Consider the following 25,145-nt stretch of genomic DNA (forward strand, 5'->3'; position numbering starts at 1 on the left):
CCGGCCCAGCGGCCCCCCGCGCCAATGCCGGCCCGCGGCGCCGCGGAGCCCCGCCCCCTTGACGCGGAGGGGCGGGCGTTGGGGGGAGGGGCGGGCGTTGGGGGGCGGTCCGACGCGGCCGGGGAAAAACAACCTCGAGCGGCGGAGCTCTCCGCCAGGAGCTAATTCTCGCGTCCAGAACTGGCTCGGTGGGCTTGCTTTAAGGCTGGGGTGGGGCGCGAGCCCTCGGGCGTCAGGGAAAGGCGAACGCGCCCCTGCCCCCAGCTTCAGCAGCGGAGAGACCGCCCTCCTTCCCACCCACTCGGATTCATTTACCTTGAGCCGAAGAGCAGCCCACCTCTAAGCGGACCCTGCACCACCAGGAATAAATAACCAAGTTCGCTTTACATTTTATAAACTGTTGAAATCCCCTGCAGCCTTTCCAGTAATGCGCAAACAACGCTGAATGGGCCCGGAATGCTGCAACAAGTATGGGACCATGGCCTATATTCAATATAAAATTATTTTTGGTAAGCTATGTAGAAACTATAAATATCACTCTCCTACACAGATAATAAGGCTTGGTAGCCAATCTCTGCATTTCCCTTTTCCTCGCGAGTATATTCCAAGGCTTTAACATTTCTAATATTCTCCCATAAGTGCCCTGGGTTCTAAAGAAAGAATTTCTCTAAAATCCGATGAGGAACTTGAGACAATATAGGTTAAAAAGGAGCATAAATAACTGACACTGTTGGAGCTGGGTCGCAAATCTCTCAAATCCTGTGTGAACACTATTTAAATGGATTCATTAACTTCTTTTAAAAAAATCACCTCCTAAATTAGATCTCTTTTTGCATGTTTGCTCTTGTGTTTTCAAAAGCTTACATGTCCAGGTTTAAAAAAAAAAAAGTTGGAACATCATGACAAAAGGAAAAAAGCGGAGTTTAAATCAATAAATACTGACAGACACAGAACCAGGACTCCTAAATGCAAGTAAGTTTCAGTCTTAAGAGTGGAGGTTACAATGTCTCAGAGAAGATTAAGTTACTCTTACAGCTCTTAAAATGTATTTTAAAAGCAAGTTAAAATGGTTATTTTTTTAATCTTCTCCAGATAAATAAGATAAATACTGTATGTTCTCATACACTGTTTTTATAAATTGCTAAAGCACACAAAATATTTTTGCTGTCAAGAAAAGCAATTTTGGGTTAATAATAACATAAAAGAAAAGGCTACAGAGGCTTCCAAGCTTTCTCTTCTTCTGAGCACAGCCACAAAAGCAAACAGGATAATCAAATGCCCACTCAGCCACAAACCAACAAGCAGCAAAAATAAGCCCAGTAAATCATCCAGTTTGCAGCAATAGGACATACCCTCTAAAATAAACTGGTTGTAGATGAATACCTTGGAAACATAAATGGACTTGATATATGAGGTTGTGAGCTATAATGCTAGATAATGAGAAATAAGTGAAAATGATGACTTTGCTTCTAGAAGAGTTGAGCTGTGATTTTTATTTTCTGGAAGGAATACAACAATGGGGCTGAGTTGTCTAGTAGGGCATAACCTTGTTTATGACATTAAAATTATGTCATTTGCAAAATGGAGAGTGCTTACCTTTCTATTTTTTTAATGAGAGACTAGCATTTAGCTAACCCAAAAATGGTTCAAAATAAATACAAATCAAAACTACAAACTATATATATAGTGTTTGATACTTAGAGCTTGATAAATATTGAAGAGGTATACACTGAAATTGTATAGGAAGCTGCAATTGGGATTTTCCCCCCAGAAAATTTCAGTTTATGTACTTTGATGCTGACTTACATAAAAAGAAAGATAATTTTAACTCATATTCTAATTCTATGGTTTACTGAAGACCTTTAAGCCATTAAATGTCAAGATTCCTTTATGGTCTCTAAAAAGACTGACATAATTTCTTCAAAGAGTAATAATTTCTGCTCTTTACAATAGAGCAGCATGGTGAATTAGTCACTTTATTCTCAACATAAAAGGGTTGCCTCCAAATACATCTATAGTAACCAAGAATTCCAACCAATATTAAGCTGAAAATATCATTGTGTCACTTCTTGAGTAGGCCAGATGTCCTGAAGGTGTTTCTCCTAATGAACCCCTAGTGTTAGGCATGTCATAGGCATGCAATAAACATCTGCTAAAAAAATGAAAACTGAGGACGGAACAGTAACTGGAAAGGACTAAACTTTTGATATTTACCACAGGTTATCATTATAGGCCAGCAGTTACTTTACAAAGTCTGCTACTTAAACATTTCTAACATTATTTATTTCTAGGAAGAAACCTGATACTTAATCCACGAAGTAATAGTAATTCTGAAATATTTCCTTTCCTCTAAAAATCTTTCGGTAGACTTATGCAGTTGTATCAAAGTGAGGTTTTTGCATTTGTCATTAGTAGTAATGGTCTCAACTCTAATTTTCTCAAGAATAAGCTGATATACTATGTAAAAGCAGAGTGGTGTTAAGTGACTTTATCTGAGCTAAGAACTATGATGTATTAGAGAGTCTGGACTTGAAGCTGTGCTTTCTGAAGGAGGAACATCTGAGCTGGGACTTACAGGATTAGTGGAGAGGCTTTGGCAAGAAATTGGGGGTTGGGGGAGGTAGGAGAGGGGACTTGAGAGAATAGAGACAGAGTTCTAAATAAAGGAAACGGCATGTGCAAAGGCCCAGAGGCCAGGGAGAGAGAGAATGGTCCAAATAGGGAAGCAGAATAAAGGTAGTTTATTGGGTCTGGAAGAAGACAGTGATAGAGTTCAAGTAAAAAATCAACAGTAAGGAGGGACCTTGTTCAAGCTTTATTTTAAAGAATGTAAATTTCATTGTTAAGAGTACTGTGGAGTTCTTGCAAGTTTTAAATAGTAGAAAGACATCAGACTTGCATTTCAGCTAAGGTTTAAAAAAATATATTGGAAGGGACAAAATTAGAGGCAGAAAGATGGTTAGGAAGGCTGTTGAGGCAATTCTGGCAAGGCAACAGGGAGGTCTGAAGAACAATGGGAATGAAGCAAAGTGTAGGGATGAAGGTAGATTTTGTCTCTCCAACATAATACATTTCTCGGGAAAGGAAATCATGCCTCATACTCTTATTTTTGAAATCGAGGAAATAAATTTCAAATTAGCTGTTCTCCTATGTGACTTCCTTACATCCATTAGACTTTTGAAATATAGTTAATTCATGGAAAATAATAGATACGTTTTAGTAGAATGAATACTTATCAGGCCAAAAGGCATAATCACACTTCATGGACCACATATTAAACCTTGAATTTTCCCGTTAACCAAAGGAATTATATTAAAGTACCACAGATTTGTAGATCTATTCAGTAGAAAGGAATTATATTTAGTAATTGGTTAGAAAACACACAGAGCAGTGATTTCATCCATTAAGCCAAAGAACTCCTTTAAGAGTGGGCTTAAAGCATTATTGAAAAATGTCCTATTGTCATTTAAAACATTTTATTTAGAATGAATGCTGGTTTATAAGATTACTTCTGCTTACTAATTTTGTCAAGATTTTTCTCCTCCAGCTCATATCTTCCTGTTTTTATATATATAGCTTGTCTGCTAAGCACTTTTTTTTCCTTTCGACATGTTTTGAGTACATTGAGATCCTTTTAGCACTGAACTTTAATTTTACATTGTTCTCTTATTTGTCCTCTACTTTTCTCACTTCTTCAATTTAATTTTTAGAATTTTATCACTTATAAAGGAGCAAGAATGTTGACAGATCTTTGCCTTATTCTTTTCTTTAGGGTTTCTTCTTTTAGAAATGCACAATTTTAAATCTCTGATAGGGTTTTAGAAACATAGGCCATCACCCACATTTGTAAACAAGCAGTGTTCCAAACAATGTCAGTAGCTTTAAATTAGAAAATCACTTTCCCCTAAAGAACAAGCATGTTAAATTGTGGTCAGGTTTTCCAGGTTAATCAGACCAGTAACTTACTAATTCCTACCCATTAGACACTGAAGCAATTGACATATATAAAGCAGATAATTATTCCTATTTTCAAATTTATAAAACAGAAATTCATAAAGCATGGGTAAATCATCCAAGATTATAAAAGTAGTAAATTGCCTTTAAGGATTAGAACCCAGGTCTATCTGAATCCAAAGCAGCAGAAGCTGGGTTGCTTCTTTTAATGAATAATTTACAAATTTTGATAACTATGTATTAGTCTCAGTTCTTTCTTTTTTAAGCTCTCACCATTCTTATTTATTTAAAGTTAAAAAAAAATTTAATTTACATCCAAGTTAGTTAACCATATAGTGCAATAATGATTTTAGGAGTAGAATCCAGTGATTCATCACCTATATATAACACCCAGTACTCATCCCGACAAGTGTCCTCCTTAATGCCCATTGCCCATTTAGCCCACCCCACCCCCACAGCTCCTCAGTTTGTTCTGTGTATTTAAGAGTCTCTTATGGTTTGTCCCTCTCTCTGTTTTTATATTATTTTTGCTTCCCTTCCCCTATGTTCATCTGTTTTGTATCTTAAATTCCACACATGAGTGAAGCCATATGATATCTTTCTCTGACTGATTAATTTTGCTTAGCATAAAACACTCTAGTTCCAGTATTAGTCTCAGTTCTTGATTGTGAGGACAAGAAAAGAGGGAATGAAGACGAAAAAATTTATCTTCCTTTCTTATACTCAGGATGAGATCTCGTTAAAAAAGAAAATCATGGAATGAGTGAGCTTGGTCTTTGAGAGCTTATCTCCTCTACTCTATCCCTGTCCTCCTGGTGTCTTTTCCCAGGCCTTTGGTGACCTCATGTTACCTAGAGCTCCTTCTCTACAGAACTCAACTAAATCTACCCTAAGACTCTACCTAAGTCTACTAAAAGGTCCTCATACCAACCCTATTCCTCTTAGAATAACTGGTTAAGGGCTAGGAAGAAAGCAGTCTTCCTAAACCAATTCATACTATTCATTGTAGGAGGTACTGGTATCTCATAGTAATTTATTTAGTCTGACTCAACAGAATATAAGCTTTGTAAAATCAGAATGTTTGTCTTTTTTGCTCACTGCTGTATTTTCAATGCCCAAGTGCCTAACACATGGTAGATCCTCAATAAGTATATAATGAATGAACTTCACAGAGATTTTTCTATTAAAAAAAAAAAAACTTACCTCAATAATGATATTAAGTTTATGAAAGATTTGGGCCATCTAGACAAACATTTTTGGAGGTTTGGGGTCCACTATCCAGGCAGGCAGGCTGTGCTTGGGAATCAGCTTGTCCTTGGGGTCAGCTTTGCTAAAGCAACTACTGTTTTTCATAGTTTCTCCTCATCTTCTTCTTGGGAATCCACAGATATTCCCAAGCTTCTTTGATTTTTCTTTGCTTGCACTGCTAAGCTAGCTATATAGGTTTGGGCAATGGAGTATTTGGTTCATTTGTTAAGTCAGGCAGGTACTTACAAGTCAGATACTGCCTGAATACATACCATTGTTTGACAAGATTCATGAGCATTCTGTAACCAAATTTGGCTTAAACACCTTTAGGCCTAAGGTGAAATGACAGAAAACAAAGTGTCTGTTGAGACCTCAAAATTAAATGGGAGAACTCATACAAAAATGCTACAATTTTTACAGGTGAATTACTTTTCAGCATTATTGTTGAGTTAAATAAGAAGGAATTGGTATAATTTGGAATAGGTTGAGGTTCAGGTGTGGTGGGAAATTGAGAGTTTGGACTTTATCCCATATGTATGTAGGAACTACTACTGTAGCTTTAAAGAAAGAGAAAAAGGAAGTGATACAAACTCAAAAAAAAGAAAAGGTAACCAATGATACTAAATATATGACATATTCAAGTAGAAAATATTTCTCTGTGCACATATACTACTGTATTGTATAATTTTTTTTTTAATTTTTTTTTTCAACGTTTATTTATCTTCGGGACAGAGAGAGACAGAGCATGAACGGGGGAGGGGCAGAGAGAGAGGGAGACACAGAATCGGAAACAGGCTCCAGGCTCCGAGCCATCAGCCCAGAGCCCGACGCGGGGCTCGAACTCACGGACCGCGAGATCGTGACCTGGCTGAAGTCGGACGCTTAACCGACTGCGCCACCCAGGCGCCCCAATGTATTGTATAATTTTTAAAATGCTTTTTGAGGAGCTGGATTTCAACTCTACCTAAAAACATATGTGAAAAAAATATATATATATATATTTTAATTCTCAAAGTACTTCTGTTTTTAGGCACAAGGCAAGAACTGGTTTTAGTATGTAACCTATAATTTTTTTAAAATTCTTTTTTTTTCTTACTAGTCTCTACATCCAAGAGATCAAGAATCAAGTGTCAGATGCTCTTCTGACTGAGCCAGCCAGGTGCTCCTAAAATCTTTTTATCAGGTTATTTTTATTTTTTTACTTGTAACAACTATCCTGACCTCCCTATTCCTGCCCAACCCCACCATGATTATTACTAGCATGTAGTGAATAGGGATCTACATATGTGCTTTTCTTATAGAACTCAAAGACCCCCACTCAGTTCCTCTGTAATAATCTTTAATTTTTTTTAACAGTTATTTATTTTCGAAAGAGTGAGATACAGCACTATCAGGGGAGGGGCAGGGCGTGGGGGGATGACACAGAATCCGAAACAGGCTCCAGGATCTGAGCTGTCAGCACAGAGCCCAACGCGGGGCACGGGGCTCAGACTCATGGACCGTGAGATCATGACCTGAGCCAAAGTCAGATGCTTAACTGACTGAGCCACCCAGGCCCCCCATCCCTGTAATAATCTCTAGTTGTGGGTCCTTTAATCCTTTAAATTACCTTCTTTTTTTGCCTCCTTCTGAGATCTCTAGTTTTCCAAGAGGGTGTTAAATTGTAAAACCTGGTCACAATGTACAAGGCCACATCTAGAGACTACCTGCATGTTATTAAGCATCTTAGAAATAAAATGCCATTCACTGAACTTTCCCATCTGTTCTTCTGCCCTCCAAAATCCTCACTGCACCTCTGGGCCATTTTCCCCTTTGTACACAGAATACGTATATGTTCAGACCAATGTAGTTCAACAGAGATGTTTATTTTTACTTATCACTACTATCTTTGTGTATAGCTAAAAATACTAAAAAACAAAAACAAAAAAAAAACAGAGAGAATGCCATTTTAAAATTGTTTTTACATGAGCTTAAATTTGAACATAATTCAAGAGCGTTTGTAGTAACAGAAAAATATGGTTTTCCTAATTTTTGGCAAACAATTGAGAAATACTAACACAGGATTTTATTCAGATATTACAAATTGGAGAAGGTAGTATTCTTTCTTAATTTGTTGTAACTCTAATCTGAAAAGTACATTTTGACATAGGTTTATGTATAGAGGTCAAGGCTATTATTTTAGCAATTAACAGAAATCTTAATATTATGTAAGCACTTAGCATTCAATCATTATTTATAGATATTTACTGAATGCCAAATTATATGCATTTAATTTCTTAAATCCTATGAACAGGCAGAAATATCTTAATTTGAGTTTGGGTGTCTATTTTATTTAGACTTACACCTCTCACATAAGTCACACAGATTGGCAGATAGCTTGGGACTCTGTTAGGGAGCATTCAATGGGGAGTCATCTAGTTTACTGCCCAGTCCTGAAACAAAGAGACTAACAAAAAACAGAAACCCAGTTTATAAATCTCTTAACAGCCCTTCCAGTTTGAGCCCCCTCAAATTTAAAATGAAGGGCAGGTGAACTTCATATTCTCTCAAACTTTTATTTCAGCTCTGTTAATATAATTCCTGATTTTATCAAGTGTTATATGCTTTTTTTTTTTTTTAATTTTTTTTTCAACGTTTATTTATTTTTGGGACAGAGAGAGACAGAGCATGAACGGGGGAGGGGCAGAGAGAGGGAGACACAGAATCAGAAACAGGCTCCAGGCTCTGAGCCATCAGCCCAGAGCCCGACGCGGGGCTCGAACTCACGGACCGCGAGATCGTGACCTGGCTGAAGTCGGACGCTCAACCGACTGCGCCACCCAGGCGCCCCAAGTGTTATATGCTTTAAGCTAACTAGAATCTGGCCTCCTCCTACACCAGGCTTGTTTGTTACATTATCAGTGGTTTTCAAATTGTTTTTCTTAGGATCCATTCCATACAAGTTCTTTAGAGTTATTATAAAATATTAAATTTAAACTTTCTTTTTCAAGGCAAACTACAAATATAAATCAACATTAAATGCATTGGAAACCACCCTAATAGTAATTTGTTTAATAATTCAGTTCCTGGACTAAGTAAAGTTTCCTTCACCGTCTCTGTGAGCATATGTTTGAACATTTTTGTAAATGTGTCAGTGATTAGAAAGGGTATAATGTGTTCCAGCCTTTAAAAAAATTCGTGCGTCTGCATCTCCTGGAGTAAAACTAGCAGTGAGTGGACTGCTACAGAGAAGGTACAGTGAGGGTGCTTTGCTGTGTGAATCCAGATTACCTGGATATTATGCATACAAGAAAATACAGAGGGGCGCCTGGGTGGCTCAGTCGTTTGAGCATCTGACTGTGGCTCAGGTCATGATCATACGGTTTGTGGGTTCGAGCCCCACATCAGGCTGGCTGCTGTCAGTGTGGAGTCAACTTCAGATCCCCTGTCCCCCCCTCTCTCTGCCCCTCCCCCCACTCATGCTTTCTCTCAAAAATAAAATAAACATTAAAAAAAAGTACAGAAATAATACTGCAGTCATAATCCATAGCCCTTAATTTCAAATTTGTTTAAAACATAAAATAGCCTCATTGTTCTCACTGACTTGATAAATAATTTATTTATTTGAACTTAAAGACATCATTAATAACATGCCAGTTTTATATATTGCATATATCATAATTCTGGTAATACTGTTTGAAGACTACGCTGACAAAAATAAATTAGTAACACATTTGAATATCACTGCCTTATACATACACCATATCTCCGGATCGGCCCACTAGAACTCATAGTGGGTTTGGAGGATCCATGCTAGTCTGTAGCTCCCTACATTATTCCCCCAGGCTTGGGTCAGGCTTTAAGGTTCGGAGAATGATCCATGGATTTCTGCTGATTCCAGCAGAATGCAGGGGGGATTTAGCTCAAAGTCTCATTCCCACCAATGTTAAATAGAGCCTTAAAGAGAAAAGGCTCTTAGAATCACAATGGTTTATGACAGTCTACTGAATTACAAACCAAACTTGCCTTCCATTAGAACTTACATTTAGTCTGTCCTGGATCTGGTCTATAACTGTGAAAGGATTATCAATCCTTCCAGCCCTTCTCCAAAAAACATGAATAAAGTCAATCTTATCCTTCAGTGACACACATGCCAGTGTGACCAATAGCTTTTATCCTAAGTCACAAAAATTTGACCTAAGAAATGTCCAATGAAGCAAAAGTACAATGAAGTACTTTGAGACGGTTTTTATTAACAATGAAGATACTACATCTTTTGTGTTTGTAATAGGCAAGTTCTTAAATAATACATGTGTTCTTTACAATAAGAACTTACTTTTAGGTCAGAAACTTCAACTTTCAAGTATTCAACAAAATTTTAAAAAACTAAACACAATACTTTAACTTGAACATTACAAATATACATTAAAACCTTACAACCCTAAAATAATGTATATTAAATTTACAAATTTGTGGGTTTGAAAAATATATAAACTTCAAAAGACATCAGAAAAAAAAGTATGTGGATTCAGGAAAAAGAGCAAAGCAGAGTCAAAAGCAGGGTGCATTTCAAATAGGCCACACTCAACTTTTAACTCTAAGAACAAAAAAAAAAAAAAAAAAAAAAAAAAAAAAAAAAAGCTTAGCAACAGCTGTCAGCCAACCACAAAGCATACAGATCAGGACTCAACCACTCCAGATACCAATGAGGTCCAACCTTCAATGTTTTTTTAAAAAAGTTATATAGTGTCAGAGCAGAGCACTGTGATAAGACAGGATATACTGTCCTGAGTTAAAAGTAACAAAGATTTAAAATCTTTTCACCAATCCTTAAAAAAATAGATTTTAATAACAGTGATAATTTTGTTTTTATCCTTACTGTGTCAGATACTGTATACATTAAAGTCACCTTTAAAATATTAGTGTAATAAAATATAGAATTTTTTTGGGAAATTTTCTTTCTTGTTTGTAGATAGAGGATAAGGGTGGAAATATCCATAAGAAAAAATTCTTCTCTTTTTAAATTCCCTAATACTCAATTTCCAAAATTCATGGGGCGGGGTACAGCCAACAACGAAATGTTATTGTCCAAATCCAAAAATATGAGCAGGACAGTCACATACAAATAAATATAACCTTCAAAGCAAGCAAGGAAACTGAACAGACGCCATAGTGCTATTCTATGCAATGTTTCCTCTTTATCACTCAATACATATTCTCCTGAGAAGAAAATTTTCTGAGGATTTAGAAGAGATTTTCAAAGACTTACATACTTCATCACTGTAATGTTTAGTGCTAACCTCCATTATTTGCTCAAACTGAGAGTGTTACTTGCAATAGAGACACATAAACATTGTAAAATGATACTTGATAGTTTTCTTCATTTTGCTTTTGGCTTGCTAAATCTATATTCTAAAGCAGTTACCAATATTTTCTGTAAAAACCTTCAAGAACCACCTTTTGTTTTTTCTTCAAGTGCTGCTTAAACCATTTGCTGGTTTTAGTTCCCTAAAAAATAATTATTTTAAGTAGATCAGCTTGACTTGTCATATCAATTGTTTCCTGTACTGTAAGACATAGGAGGTTTGCTACTAATACTGTAAGATGCTGTCCAAAACGTATGTATGTTTACTTCCCCTCAACAGTTCATTGTATTCTATATACCTAAGGAAGGTGGTAGGGGGGATTAAATAATATTTGAAGACTAGTTCTGGGTTTATTGGCAATACCCTCACTTCATTCTGTTCCTCTATCCTCAATTGTCACAGATAACAAAGCTATGTTGAATCAAGAAAAAGGTAGTTTCATGGGTGGGGGATGGACTAAATGGGTAATAGGTATTAAGGAGGACACTTGTTATGATGAGCACTGAGTGTTATATGTAAATGATAAATCACTAAATTGTACTTCTGAAACCAATATTATACTCTATGTTAACTAGAATTTACATAAAAATTTGGAAGACAAAAAAATAAAGATGCCTTCTGCAAAAAAAAAAAGAAGAAAGAAAGAAAAAGGTAGTTTCAATACATTATTTGGGAAAGACACACTTTTACATCAAGCTCGTATTTTCCTTGAACTCTTAAATCTTAGTATTTTTAAACAGTACCCACCCAAATGTTACTGAAAGTTTCATTAATTACTTAACACTCATATTTCTATACACCAGGGATTGGTTGTGTATCTTTTGGTTAAATTCATGAACCTCTATATGTATGAATATATTGGACCAGTTTATTCAACATTCATTCAATCAATATTAATTAAGCATTATTAAACAAGTATTTTTCCCCCCTCGGTTGGTCTTTGAGAACAATATCCACATCTTCCTTTTTCCTCCCTCTTCCTTTTGTAATTGCTTATAGTTAGACCCACTACATCTTTTTGCTTCTAAAGGGGCACCTGGACTGAAGAATGCCTTAAACTACAAACGCAAAGAAGTCAAAAGGCTTGGAAAGCGGGATTGTGTATTATGGTGAACATCTGATAGTTATTGTAGCAGTTAGGTAATTGTGTACCAATTGATGAGGAGCTTTAAAACCAATAACTCAGATTTTTAGTCCCAGATTTGGTTCTAGAAGCAGATATATGCTATACTTCGTGGTTTCAGATTTGATAATATTAACAGAATAGCTAACACATGTTGTTATTAGTATGTATCAGGTACTCTTCTAAAGCATTTTACATATGTTTTAACTCATTTAATATTTAATTCATTTTAACTTATTCAACCCTCATAATAACCCTTTTGGTAGATGCTCTTTTCATTTTTGAAACAGGAAACAGAAAGTATCTAACCCAAGGTTACATAACAAGCAAGCAGCTTAAGTAAAGATTAGAACTCAAGCCTGACTCCAAAGGCATATTCTTTCTACTATACCACGATGCTGCCTGATAATGGTTTTAGTTGTTTTTTTTTTCCACTGTTAATATTCCAGTGATTGTGTATCCATCAGGAAAAGGTCAAGGGACCATAAACTTTTCTCTTAATCCCTTCCTACCTTACCTGTAATCTCTTCTCTATGACTGACTGTTCATCCCACCCTCTGTGGACTGCCCCCACCCAAAAAAACTTTAGAACATCATTCTTCTCCAGGAAATCTGAACTGGCTCCCGACTGAGCCTACTGCCAAAATAGGATATGCTCCATAGCATCTCTCAATATCCCTTCTCCCTGGCTACTGCCTTTCTTATATATGTAAATCAGATCCCAGTTTCCTTTATTCCATTTACCTACTTCCAGTCCCCTCTGAACCTTTACAAAATTTTGTAAATTTTGTCATGCTGAATGAGGAATATCTTCTACCACTTGACAGTTTACCACACTAATACTGTCTCTTAATCGACAAAATACCATGCACTATGTTTTGGATATAGTTTATAATTACTATTTGTGGATGTACTTATGTTGTGTTCACTGTTTTAAAGTATAACCTCAGAGTATTTATATGCCCCTTTTGGGCTATGTTGAGAGTACATTCTGTTCTAGATGCAGAGGTCTGGGGAGTGGAAGTATGTTAATCATGCTTTGAAATTATAGCTACCAGCACATGACACAAGTATTTGAAACCACATTTTCATTATATTGTAAGATTTGTACACATGACACCAAAGAGAAAGCTGTAGGCTTGAGTCTAACTAAAACATCATCAAAATAGTTAAATGAGTAAAATTATCTTTTAGCATAAATTTAACATTTTATGTAAAAGGAAAAAAACAAAAACATAAATGAAGACAAATTGGCCCATAATCATTATTAAAGTCACTTTATTAACTAGAATTTAAATATAAACTTAAAGACTTTTTCAAGTAAAAAAGGAATAGTCACTTTAATCGACCTAAAACATAAGAAAATACTGCAGTTTTTCTCTTTGGCTAAATACTGTATTGCCTACTCAAAAAAAAAAAAATGAAAGAATTCACAGTGATTTGTGTGGTAGGATTAAATCCAATGCTTGCTTAAGACACACACACACACACACACACACACACCTTGCGCTGTTTCCTCCCACATTTAAAAATTTGGCCAAAATAGCTGATGATTATAGACTATTGATATAGAAATACTTCATTATAACCAAACTGACTTTTTTTGGGGTCAATCTCAAGAACAGAATCTAGAACAAGCAAAAAAAGACATAAAATAGATGCCACAGAGTTTATACATTAAAGAGTATGTACTATACTCAGAGGAAAACCTTTGGCCCACCTCTCTTAAAGACAATTAACTTTTACTTTGTGCAAAATTACAAAAAGCTTATATCTATCTATCTATCTAGTTTCTAAGTCCACAGTAATTTAGAAGAGAGTAGGGACTACTGTTTAAATTGATAGCAGAGGAAGTATGATGGTCAACCATTTAGTCACAAGGGAATAGTCATAAAAACTCTAAAAAGCAGAAATAAGAACTTGGACAGCATGATAGTAGGAGGCCATTTACTATAAAGATTCTTAGTCCTAAGCCTTAAGGAGCTCTGACAGCACCACTTTCTGACAGATTAGGGTAATAACTAACCTCCATAATAGTGATTCTTACTCATATTGAACAAAACACCTACCAATATTTCTATAAAAAATATAGTGGCTGAGCTGGCAAAATAACAGAAATCCTTAGAAGTAAAAAATGACCAATAGGAGGAATCCAGAGAGGTAACAATTACTGGGGCTGGTAGTTATGGATCCCGTAACCTAGAAATAGCATGGGAAGAGAAGACAAAGCTTAGGACTTGGGAAACTGGGGGGTAAACCAGAGACTCGATTATAAAGCCAAACCCCAAGAAGTTATACTACCAATGAACAAATGAAGTAGGAAAAATACCCCATCTATAAAAGGAGATAGAAAATTTGCCTGTTTCAACTTTTGTTCTTGGTGGGATGAAATATCCCCTGAAAATTCATAAACACACAATGGTTTGCACATGAGAAGTTGGGGCTTTAACTTACTATTACCCTTCTGGTCTTAAACAAAAACTAATGCAAGGATTCAGTTAAAAGGGGTTGGTTATGTTCCCAGGCTCCAATCAGATATATAGATCATCCCAGGAGATAAAGTTCTAATGAATAGGAGCTTACAGTAATAACATATACCATGAAAAAGGCACCATTAGTAAGGGTCAGAAGAAACAATAATCACTTAACTCAGACCTGTAAGACTTGAGGTGTTAGAATTATAGATACAGAATACCAGTTTTATATGTCTTTTATTATTTTAAAGGAAGTGGAAAGTATGGGTGAGGAACAAGAAACCATCAAAAAATAAGCAGATTTAAAAATGAATCAAATACAGATTTTATAATTATTAAAACTTAAAACTCAATTGATATTCAGCATAGCCAAAGAGAAAATTATTAGCAAACTAGAAAGTAAATCTGAAGAAATAACTCAGAATGTAGCATACAATGCAAAGAGATCAAAAATATAAAAGAAAAAGACATGGAGAATGAAATAGAAGGTGTAATGTATACATATAATTACATAGTATATATGTAGTAATGATATATTGTATACATATATTTAGAAGGAGAAAAGCAATATTCTAAGAGATGATGACTGAGAATTTTCCAGAACTGATTAAAGATACCAATCCTCATTTTTTCCAGGAAGCACAATGAATCCCATGCAGAATAACAGAAAGGAAATTCATATCTTGACATATAGTAAAACTGAAAAATTCCAAGAAAAAGGGAAGACCTTAAAAGTTATCCAAGAGAAAAGTCAGATTATCTACAAAGGGATACTAAATGGACTATTTTTTAACAATGGAAGTCAGAGGACAATGGAATAGTATCTTCAAAGCACCGAGAGAGAAAATGGCCACTCTTCAATTGTATTAATATATGAAACTGTCTATTGAGAAAGCTAATGCAAGAAACACATTTTAAGAGATAAAAAGTAAGTTTACCACCAGTAAGTCTTCATTGAGGGAGCTTCCTTTCAGGAAAAAGCAAAATGATCCTAGAAGGAAGTGTGTAAAATACTATATAGTCAACAAAGAAAAGGTTCCTTGTACTTGAGATTTTCATTTCATGGGTAAAATTCTCACCTATGTAGAATAAAGAGTACATCCTCTAAGGATTCTGAACAGCTTTATGTGAACATATGCTTTCATTTCTCTTGACTTGGAGAGAAATGGCTGATTCCCATAATAAATATAGGTTTAACTTTTTAAGAAACTGCCAAACCATTTTCTACAGTGGTTGTACCATTTTCATATTACTACCAGCCGTCTGAGAGTTCCAGTGGTTATACACCTTCACCAACAGTTAGCATGATAAATATTATTTTAGGCTATCTAGTGGTATAGTGTGGTGGTTCTTACCTGGGGATGATTTGGCCCCCTAGGAAACATTTGACATCAGGTTACATTTTTCATTTTCACAACTGGTGGGTGGGTGGTTTGCTACTGGCATGTAGCTGGTAGAGGCCAGGGATGCTACCAAATAGCCTACAACACATAGGGCAGCCCCTCACAACAGAGAATTATCTGGCCCAAACTTTAAGTGCTGAGGTTAAGAAGCCCTAGTGTAGTAATATCTCACTGTGGATTTAACTTGCCTATCTTGGGTAACTATTAATAGTGATCACCTTTCAATGTGCTTATTAGTCATTTATATATCTTTTTAATGAAGTCTCAGTTCAAATCATTTGTCCATTTAAAAAAATTTATTTTAATGTTTGTTTATTTTTGAGAGACAGAGCACAAGCGGGGGAGGTGCAGAGAGAGGGAGACACAGAATCCGAAGCAGGCTCCAGGCTCTGAGCTGTCAGCACAGAGCCTGATGTGGGGCTCAAACTCACAGACCGCGAGATCATGACCCGAGCTGAAGTCAGATGCTTAACTGACTGAGCCATCCAGGCACCCCTCATTTGTCCATTTTTAAAAATTGGGTTGTTGTCTTCTTGTTACAGAGTTGTAAGTATTCTTTATACATTTTGAATACAAATTGTTTGATACATATGGTTGTGAATATTTTCTTCCAGTCTATGGCTTGTCATTTCATTTTCCTAATGGTGTCTTTTGAAGAGCATAGATTTTAAAGTTTTTAATTTTGGTGCAATCCAATTTATCAATTTTTTTTCTTCAATTTTTTATGCTTGTATATTCTAAGAAACCTTTGCCTGCCCCAAGGTCACAAAGATTTTTTTTTCCTGTTTTCTTCTAGAAGTTATACCTTTGGATTATATAAATTTTATTACATCTGAAAATCAAACTGATAAAGTGTTTCTCTCCAGGAAATGGGATTATGGTGGGTGGTATTTACTTTCTTACATATCTATTGTATTCATCTTCTTGTATAATGATAAAAAATTCCACGTGCAGATAACTTTTTGGGATGAGGGGAGAATGGGAGGGAGAAGCATAGCTCTAATAGCAGGGCTAATTTGTACTTTTCTGTTCTAGGGACCAGATCTGACCCTGAAGTCTGCTGGTACACTGTACACATGCATGTTAAATTAAGTACTCTGACGATGTTCTACTACATAAACACTATACAGCAAAAAGTAAAATGGTCTTTCTTCCAGAGACTCGAGCAGGCAAATACTGGAGTAAAACAGGGTTAAACAGCATAGTTTTACTTACAGTATCCTTGGGTCATAAAAAGGCATTTCTTAAAAGCAGTATTAATTGATGCCACATGGAAAACTGGGCAGCACATACCACAGAAACAGAGAATCCACTACCTAAAAATGATTTTCTCAGTCCTAGGACCTCACACAGGAAAAGGAACAGTCCATGGGAGCAGTGTGTTGGACAATGGGATCCTTTTAAAAAGTCCCCTAAACCATGGCTATTTGTATCAAAAAATAACCCCCCAACCATTCCAAAAGATCTGCAGTTGAAGAAATGAAAAATGATGCTGGAATTGCACAATGGTGCATATTGGTGACATTAGAGAAGGTATCTTTGGGGCCGCCTGTATGGCTCAGTTGACAGAGAGTCTGACTTCAGCTCAGGTCATGTTCTCACAGTTCGTGATTTTGGGCTGCACAGCAGGCTCACAGTTGTCCACAAGGAGCCGACCTCGGATCCTCTGTCACCCTTTCTCTCTGCCCCTTCCCTGCTCGTACTCTCTCTAAAAAATAAACAAACATTTAAAAAAGAAAAGACATCTTTGAGCGGAGTTTGAAGATTACTTTGAAAAATGTACATTAACTATCTCATGTAGATTTAGATTCTAAATCGTTCACTTAATAGTCTAAAATTCTTACCATTTCATGCCTACTCCGAAACAGAGATTTAGTGTATAAAAATTATGATTTCAGGATACTTTTCTGTCTTCTCTGCTTAAGAAAATTGTTTACTACAGAACATCTGCAATAATATAAGCAGTAAATGGGGGAACTAAAGTAGCAAGAAAGGTCCTAAATGCTACAAGGAATTTCAGAGAGCTACTATTTCTAAGGATAATAGAGCTGTGTGTCCTAGAAAGACTTTTTCCTAGCCACTGATGACTAAAAGTAAGATTCTTAGATACAGTCAAAGAGTGACAGATAACACAAGTTCTTAGACATTAACTACCCTCAGAATGTTGGACTCCCCTCCCCCCATGCCATCCTTCCCATCCCACCCCAGCACGGGTGGCAGGTAAACATTAATAAAATGGCCTTTTAACTTGGCTGTAGCTCTTCCTGATAATTGGGACTTAGACTCACATGTCTGCTTCCTCTGATTCTCCATTCTTTGGTCTTGTATTAGCATGAACAAGATCCCTAGCTCTGGAACTCTCAGAATCTAAGCATTAGTACTTGACAAGAAGTCATTGCTAGGGTCCCTGTGATTGGAGAATCGGGTCTAATGAGAGGTATGAAAATCAAGAAGAAGAAGAATGGTTCTGGAGAAGCAAGGATATCAGAAAACTACTTAGGACTATGAAATGTCCATGGAGGCATGAACAGTGCTCTATGTCCAGAGCATTTATATAAAGATACAGACTGCTAATAATGTGTTCTTATGCATGCAGAGTATAATGGGAAAAAAGACAGTGGGAGAATTCTTTAGTGTTTCTATAGATGAGGCAACTGAACTTTTTTCATGTCTCAAAATATTCTTTTCTTAGTTTCCTAAAATGATTTCATCCATGAGTTTGAGGATAGGGTAGGTAAGAATAAGTGAATGAGATAAAAAATAAAAATAACCCACGTGGATTAGAAAGCAATAAGTCACACAGGAAAAATGTATGTCTGAAGTTCTCAAGATCCTCAAGTCTTGGAAAGAACCATAAAATCTCATGTTATATGCTGAATATGACTCTACATATGGCCTGTGGAATAAAAAGTAAAACGTATATAGAATTTTACAGTCCACAAATTTCACATAGAGTGACTTGGCAATTTCTCACAACAACTTTGTGAGATGGATCTCACTCCTGTGTTACCCAAGAAGAAACTTGTCATGAAACTGAAAAGTGGCAGAGCTATGGGTCAAAAGTAAGTCTGTGTGCCTTCGGATCCAGTGCCCTTTCCTTTCCATCTCTCAACAGTTACAAATGCAACTACAGAACTTTAGTGCATTGTCCAGAGTGAGGACATATTGCTCTGGACTCCGGAGACACTGCTGGAACTTTGGGACAGCTTGGGGCTGAGAGCAGCAGAAGGAAAAGGTTTCCTGTTCACAGTCCTGACAGCTGAGGAAGGGGCTGTCATGAGCTTTCTACCAGACATTTAAAAAATAGATTGTTTCCATGGAGGAGGCCCGAGGAAGATTTACAGACAGGGGAGATAGGTATACAGTTCTGGGACCTTCCAGTTGAAGTATAACCAGTGTCTGACCATGGAAGGCAGATGCTCCCTTATGTATGATTTTAACACTTGCCTTATTGATTCTTTTCCCATGACAATGATGTAATTGAAAATGTATTAAAAACTGAAGAGATGTAGTTTAAATATTTAATTTTTACCAAAGCCACTAATGATTTTAATTTACTGTTTTTTAAACTTCTTTAATTTTCAAATTCAGAAAATATATACATGTGTTGTTAAAGTTTTACATTCATTTAGCATACTTTCAAATTTACATTCATTGGTTATAAAATGAGAACAAAACATGTAGTAATCATGCTGTTTTAAAAACTGTCAGAAGTTCTCAGGGGAGTGTTCAAATTGTGAGGAGAACTCTAGAATTTATTCTATTTGCTCAAACTATCTTACACTATCATTTGAGTGCAATTCTGTAATCTTTTTGCATGAAGATGCTATTGATTTCAGCATAGTGTACTTCCTCATTTAACATTCCATATATAATTGAGTAATGTTATTAAAAATAAAATAAAATGAAATGTAGTTTCAGAGCCAGCACTCAGGGACTTACAATCGAGTTGATAATAAAAGACTGAGAAACAGAAGACAATACTGGGCAACATATAATTATGCATTAAATGACATGCCACAAACTGCAAATATTCAGGAGTAGAAACTATCAGTAAAGTCTTAAAAGGCAGCTAGAGGGGAATGGAACTGAGGAGAAAACAAGCTGCAGGAACTCAAGAGACTATAAGGAGACTATTTTGGCTCTGGCAGGAGGATAAGTTAGTAAGCGGTGGGAAGTAAGTTAGAGTCGGTTGTAGGGAGCCTAGAAAACCAGTGAAGGAGGAGACTGGACAAAGTAGGAGGCAATAATGGAACCCTAAAAGATTTCTGAGTAGTGGCAAAAGTGGTGAAAGCACGGACTTTCACAAGTGTGCGAGATGAACACAGCAAAGGAAACTGTACATCTAAGGAAGAGGTAGTGAGGCTAACCGCTCCCCTTCCTCTTCAGCCTCACAAGTTTACCTAACTTGACAGTCACCCAAAGGGATCATTCTTGGACTTCTGTACATGCTCTTCCCTCTGACCCCGGCCCATGTCTCACCTTCAGTCTGAAGTTAGAAGTCATTGCTTTAGAGAAGCCTTCCTCAACCCCTCTCTGCAGGTTAGATGTTCCCCTTATGCACTTCCTCTGTCACAGCACTTATCTCTGCACTGTCAGAGCTAATGGGCTAGCCAGTCTCCTTTATTACACCAAAAATTCTAGGGGTAAGAAATGGCCCATCTTTTCCAGCACTGCATCCCTTTGGGTGAATTATAAGAATTAAGGAGGGGTATAAGATCAGTAAACATTTCCCTAAAATTATATCAACAGGTGAGAAGACGATACATATGTAGGCATGCTAAAATAGAAAAGAATGTTATTTGGAAGATGGCCTCAATCTCAGTGAAGAGATATTGCAAACCTTTTCTTCTATCTACCCAAGCCCCTTAATGAAGGGGAGAGTTGGATTAGGGTCATGGCAAAGGTAGGAAGAACATAAACTTTTTATAACCACTGTTTGAGGATAACAGCCCTATAATTTTTTAAAAAACCACATTTTGGCCTTAACAGGATCAAATAATTTAATAATTTCCATTTAGCAACTATCTACAGAGAGCACAGTGCTTTGCAAGAACCCACACAAAATAGTTCAAAGTATTCAAAGATTAAAGAAACACAATTCCAGTCCTAAGGAGCCTTATAATCCAATAAATACATACAGTGGAGTTATGTTACAGGTATAGTAGGGCTTTGAATTAAGAAAGGAAGAAGTCAAGGAATCATTAAAATGTTTCAAGCAGGAAAACGAGGTTACTGAGATTTGATTTTAGAAGATTAGGAGAATTTGCCCAGATGGTTTGAGTTGTGAGCGGAAGCTAAAGGCAGGTAGGCTAAATTTAAGATAATGCAATGATCTAGTCAGGAGGCAACTGGGGTATAAACCAGAGAGACGACGGTAGAAATGGAATGCAGTAGACACATTCAGTAGATCTAAGACAGCAGACTCTCAAGAAGCCTATTGCTTCCTTCTACTTTATACCTAAACAAATACAAGGCAAGGTGGTGTTGTCAAAGATGGTTTTGATGGAGATGCTTATAGACAGATTAGTTTACTCGTAACTGTGCACTTGTGGATGGATGCCTCTATTTGTTTTCATTCCAAAATGTCCTTCTGCAATTATCTCTAGAGCTTAAAGCAGCACACAATTAAATGAAAAGAATCTGAACTTAAAATGAAAAATCTAGATTCCAACCCCTGCACATTATTTTATCTTCTCATGTCTTAGAATTTTCATCTGTAAAATGAGTTACTTACTTGATGGGTTTGCTATAAGAACAAGATATGATAAAATGAAAACTGCTAGAAATAAATAATTTACAATATTGACTGCCAATATTTTGACACCTTCATACTATCAGGTTGCCATCTGGACAGGAGAAACATTCATAATACATAAACAAGCATTTAGTAAGCATGGTCTTCTCACAATTGATTCCAGCTGTGTTTCTATGCAGATACAAAATGATACTCAGACTATACTATTAAACATTTATAAAGCAAAAGTAAAGTATAATGACTAAAAACCCTTGTCATTAGAGTCCAACAACCCTGGGGTCCAAGGATAAATTAAATCTCTCTTACCCTTGATGTCCTGACCTGTACAATGGGAATGATAGTATAGCAACTTTAGAGGGCCACAGGATTACATGAAATCAAGCACAGTGGCTATAAGTGGTCAGTAAATAGTAAATGATCAGTAAATATTAGCAGTGGGAACTACATAGTAAGAGTTACAATACATTGAACCAGCAGTCTTGTCATACTCAGAATATAAAGTAAACAACTATTCAGCACAGCATTTGTGAAATACGCAATTTTTTTTTCTTTTGGTGTTTTGGGCTTGAACAATGTGTATTTAGGATAAAAATTATTAGGTATTGATGTAATTTTAATTTTTTATTTATTTTTATTTTTTAATGTTTATTTTTGAGAGAGAGAGCACACGCACACATGCATGTGTATGAGCAGGGGAGGGACAGAGAAAGAGGGAGAGAGAGAATCCCAAGCAGGCTCTGTGCAGCACAGAGCCTGATGCCAGGCTTGATGCCAGGCTCACAACCGTGAGATCATGACCCGAGCTGAAATCAAGAGCCAGACACTTAACCAACTGAGTCACCCAGGCACCCCAGGTATTGATGTAATTTTAAAACTCTAGTATGTATGGGACACCTGGGTGGCTCAGTCAGTAAAGCATCCAACTTCGGCTCAGGTCATGATCTCAGTTTGTGAGTTTGAGCCCTGCACTGGCTCTGTGCTGGCAACTCAGAACCTGGAGCCTGTTTCAGATTGTGTCTCCCTCACTCTGTTGCTCCCCCACTTGCGCGCGCTCTCTCAAAAAATAAACATTAAAAATTTTTTTCTTTTAAATAAAATTTAGTGTTTGTATAATTCTTCTAGTTATAATATTTACCATGTATCTGCAGATAATTTTAATGTCAAGCATAACCTAGCCTCAATGATTTTACATATTAAGTAGAATATATATTTTAAAAATAATACAAGGGGCACCTGGGTGGCTCAGTCGGTTAAGCGTCTGACTTTGGCTCAGGTCATGATCTCATGGTTCATGGGTTCTAGCCCCACTTTGGGCTCTGTGCTGACAGGCTCAGAGTCTGGAGCCTGCTTCAGATTCTGTGTCTCCTTCTCTCTCTGCCCCTCCCCCACTAGCACCCTGTGTGTGTCTCTCTCTCAAAACTAAACATTAAAAAAACTAAAAAAAAAAAAAAAATCAGAATGGTGAGGATGTAGGGCAATTGAACTCATAACTTGCTTGTAGAAATATAAAATGGCACAATCACTTTGAAAAACACTTAAAATGGCACAATTAGTTTGAAAAAAAAATACAATATCGGGGCACCTGGGTGGCTCAGTCAGTTGAGCGTCTGACTTCGGCTCAGGTCATGATCTCATATTTTGGAAGTTTGAGTCCCGCATTGGGCTCTGTGCTGACAGCGCAGAGCCTGGAGTCTACTTCAAGTTCTGTGTGTCCTCTCTCTCTGCCCCTCCACCGCTCACGTGCGTGTGCGCGGGCGCGTGCTCTCTCTCTCAAAAATAAACATTAAAAAATAATACGATATTGAAAATCTCCTCTAACAATTCTTTGGTAACTTTTTATTACTAATATTTTTCCAAGAACATCCATTTGTCAATGTGCTAGAGAAGGCTAGTTGTCCCTAGAGTCTGTTCTTTGTTTCTTCCATGGTTAATAAAGCTCTAAATCTTTAGCTGGGCATATTGCCACTTTAAGAATAAAGCTAGCTTTCTCCTCTAGGGTTTTGATGGTTTCCTGTCTCATATTAAGGTCTTTCACCCATTTTGAGTTTATTTTTGCATATGGTGTAAGAAAGTGGTCTAGTTTCATTCTTCTCCACGTTGCTGCCCAGTTCTCCCAGCACTATTTGTTGTTAGAGAGACTGTCTTTTTTCCACTGGATACTCTTTCCTGCTTTGTCAAAGATTAGTTCGCCATACATTTGTGGGTCCAATTCTGGGTTCTCTATTCTATTCCATTAGTCTATGTGTTTTTGTGCCAGTACCATACTGTCTTGATGATTATAGCTTTGTAATAGAGGCTAAAGTCCAGGATTGTGATGCCTCCCACTTTGGTTTCCTTCTTCAATGTTACTTTGACTATTTGGGGTCTTTTTTGGTTCCATACAAATTTTAGGATTGTTTGTTCTAGCTTTGAGAAGAATGCCAGTGCAATTTTGATTGGGATTGCATTGAATGCGTAGATTGCTTTGAGTAGTATTGACACTTTAACAATATTTATTCTTCCAATCCATGAGCATGGAATGTTTTTCCATTTCTTTGTGTCTTCCTCAATTTCCTTCATAAGCTTTCCACAGTTTTCAGTATACAGGTCTTTTACATCTTTCGTTAGGTTTACTCCTAGGTATTTTATGGTTCTTGGTGCAATTGTAAATGGGATCAGTTTCTTTAATTCTATTTCTGTTGCTTCATTATTGGTGTATAAAAATGCAACCCATTTCTGTACATTGATTTTGTACCCTGCAACTTTGCTGAATTAATGTATCAGTTCTAGCAGACTTTCGGTGGAGTCTTCCAGGTTTTCCATGTAGAGTATCATGTTGTCTGTGAAAAGTGAAAGTCTGACTTCTTCTTTGCCAATTTTGATGCCTTTTATTTCATTATATTGTCTGACAACCTCTTTGACCTCAGCCATAGCAATTTCTTACTCTACACATCTCCAAAGGCAAGGGAATTAAAAACAAAAATGAACTATTCGGACCTCATCAAGATACAAAAGCTTCTGCACTGTGAAGGAAACAATCAACAAAACTAAAAGGCAACCGACAGAATGGGAAAAGATATTTGCAAATGACAAATTAGATAAAGGGCTAGTATCCAAATCTATAAAGAACTCCCCAAACTCCACACCCAAAAAACAATCCAGTGAAAAAATGGGAAGAAGACATGAATAGACACTTTTCTAAAGAAGACATCCAGATGGCCAACAGACACACGAAATGATGCTCAATGTCACTCATCATCAGGGAAATAACAATCAAAGCCACACTGAGATACCACCTCACACCAGTCAGAGTGGCTAAAATGAACAAATCAGGAGATTATAGATGCTGGCGAGGGTGTGGAGAAATGGGAACCCTCTTGCACTGTGGGTGGGAATGCAAACTGGTACAGCTGCTCTGGAAAACAATGTGGAGGTTCCTCAAAAAATTAAAAATAAAATTACCCTATGACCCAGCAAAAGCACTATTAGGAATTTACCTAAGGGATACAGGAGTGCTGATGCATAGGGGCACATGTACCCCAATGTTCATAAGCAGTGCTTTCAACAATAGGCAAATTATGGAAAGAGCCTAAATGTCCATCAACTGATGAATGGGTAAAGAAGATGTGGTTTATATATACAACGGAATACTACTTGGCAATGAGAATGAAATCCTGCCATTTTCAACAACATGGATGGAACTGGAGGGTATTATGCTAAGTGAAATAAGTCTGAGAAAGACAGATCATATGTTTTCACTCATATGTGGATCTTGAGAAATTTAACATAAGACCATGGGGGAAGGGAAGGGGGAAAAAGTTACAAACAGAGAGGGAGGGAGGCAAACCATAAGAGACTCTT

The 25,145-nt window shown here is 36.8% G+C and overlaps 1 protein-coding gene and 1 long non-coding RNA gene across 3 annotated transcripts in view; one reads left to right on the forward strand and one right to left on the reverse strand.

Moving 5' to 3' along the window:
• SESN1 (sestrin 1) overlaps positions 1-25,145 on the reverse strand; it is a 116,509-nt gene that overhangs the window by 22,093 nt on the left and 69,271 nt on the right. The window lies entirely within an intron of this gene.
• On the forward strand, positions 91-21,997 carry LOC109499829. The gene is made up of 3 exons (XR_006598624.1): positions 91-509; positions 14,781-15,072; positions 16,344-21,997. It is a non-coding gene; the product is annotated as an uncharacterized LOC109499829 (long non-coding RNA).

This window comes from Felis catus, chromosome B2 (assembly GCF_018350175.1).
Source record: "Felis catus isolate Fca126 chromosome B2, F.catus_Fca126_mat1.0, whole genome shotgun sequence".
NCBI lineage: Eukaryota > Metazoa > Chordata > Mammalia > Carnivora > Felidae > Felis > Felis catus.